This window comes from Geospiza fortis, unplaced genomic scaffold, assembly GCF_000277835.1.
Source record: "Geospiza fortis unplaced genomic scaffold, GeoFor_1.0 scaffold439, whole genome shotgun sequence".
In the NCBI taxonomy this organism is placed as follows: Eukaryota; Metazoa; Chordata; class Aves; order Passeriformes; family Thraupidae; genus Geospiza; species Geospiza fortis.
The window spans coordinates 295,874-297,656 of NW_005054618.1; positions in this window are offsets into that span (position 1 = coordinate 295,874).

Sequence of the window (1,783 nt, forward strand, 5' to 3'; positions counted from 1 at the left end):
ATATAATGTAAAATAATGTAATATAATATATATTATATCATATTATATCATATCATATATCATATCATATCATGTAATATCATATCATAAAATACCAAAATTATAAATCAGCCTTCTGAAACACGGACTCAAGATTCTCATCCCTTCCCTCGTGCTGGGGAACGCCACGTTTGGTGACGCCGAGCGAGGAACGTTCCCGCAGGACAGGTGACAACGAGCCCTGCATGGGTGTCTGGGGGCGCACAGAGGGCTCTGGGCTCCCACCTTGTGCTTGATCATGGTGCTGAAGTGGTTGTTGCGGAAGAAGACGCCGAGCTCTCCCTCGCGGGCGCGGGCCGTGAGCTCGCACAGCCCGTGGAAGGTCAGCTGGGACGCCGTGGACTCCAGGAACTGCTCTGCCACCAGCCCTGAGGGGACAACGGGGACGTGGCGGGGCTGGGGGCGCCCGGCTGTGCCCCCCGGGAGCGCGGGCAGCGAGCGGGGCCGTTACCTTCGCTCACCAGGCGCGAGTCGCTGGCGTGTTTGCAGGTGATGATCTTCTCCACCAGCTGGTTGTAGCTGAGCTTGCCCACGGCCTGCACCTGCTCGGGGCTCTGCGGGATGGCAGGGACACGGGGTGAGCTCCTGGTGGCCATGGAGCCACAGCAGAGGGGTCTGAGGGTCCCTTCTGAGGGAAGGGAGCGCCCAGTGCAACCTCCTGCCATGGCCAGAGGAGCCAGGCACCGCCTCAGGCTCAAAGCCCCATCCCAAACATCACTGAGGGCTTCGGGGTGGGAATTTCTGGGATCATCTGGACCTCCCCAAACCACAGTTCTCCTAGACCAGGCTCATCTGGAACCCCCAAACCACAGTCCTGCTAGACCAGGTTCCTCCAGGCCCCATCCAACCTGGCCTTGAGCACTCCCAGGGTTGGGACATCCATGCTGAGCTTGGCCACCTTGGCCAGGACGAGCCCCAGCCCTGGGGACACCTCTGTGACCCCACAGAAGCCACCAGCAGCCAGGTAGGGGGGCTCACCTGGGGGTCCACCAGCCAGCCGTGGTACAGTGGGATGTTGAGGAGGTCGAAGACGATGCACTCGGGGGTGTACTCAAAATCTGAGACCCCCGTGAACCTCACGTTGACGTCCAGCCCCGTGGAGAGCTTGGGCAGGACTGTCATGGTGTCATTGATGTTCTGGGGGGCAGCAGAAACACGAGGAGGGGTCACCCCTGAAGGTGCCACCCCAAACCCTGCAGCCAGCGGGGTTGGATGTCCTGGGGTCGCGCCTCACCTGCTGGAAGTTCAGCTGCAGCCCCTCCGAGGTGTCCCGGGGTTGGGTGGCCAGGATGCAATTCCCTGCGAGGCAGCAGGGTCAGAATCCCCCCCCAGCGAATGTGGGGGTCCCACTGGAGCCCCCCACCCCATTCCTGGTGCTACAGCAGGGTCCCCACTCACCCAAATGTGCCATCAGCTCCTCGGCCGTGACCACCTCTGTCTGCGGGGGCAGCTTCACCTGGGGGCAACCAGAGCAGGCTGGGCACCATCCCATCCCATCCCATCCCATCCCATCCCATCCCATCCCATCCCATCCCATCCCATCCCATCCCATCCCATCCCATCCCATCCCATCCCATCCCATCCCATCCCATCCCATCCCATCCCATCCCATCCCATTCCATTGATCCCATTCCATTGATCCCATCCCATCCCATCCCATGGATCCCATCCCATCCCATCCCATCCCATCCCATCCCATCCCATCCCATCCCATCCCATCCCATCCCATCCCATCCCATCCCAT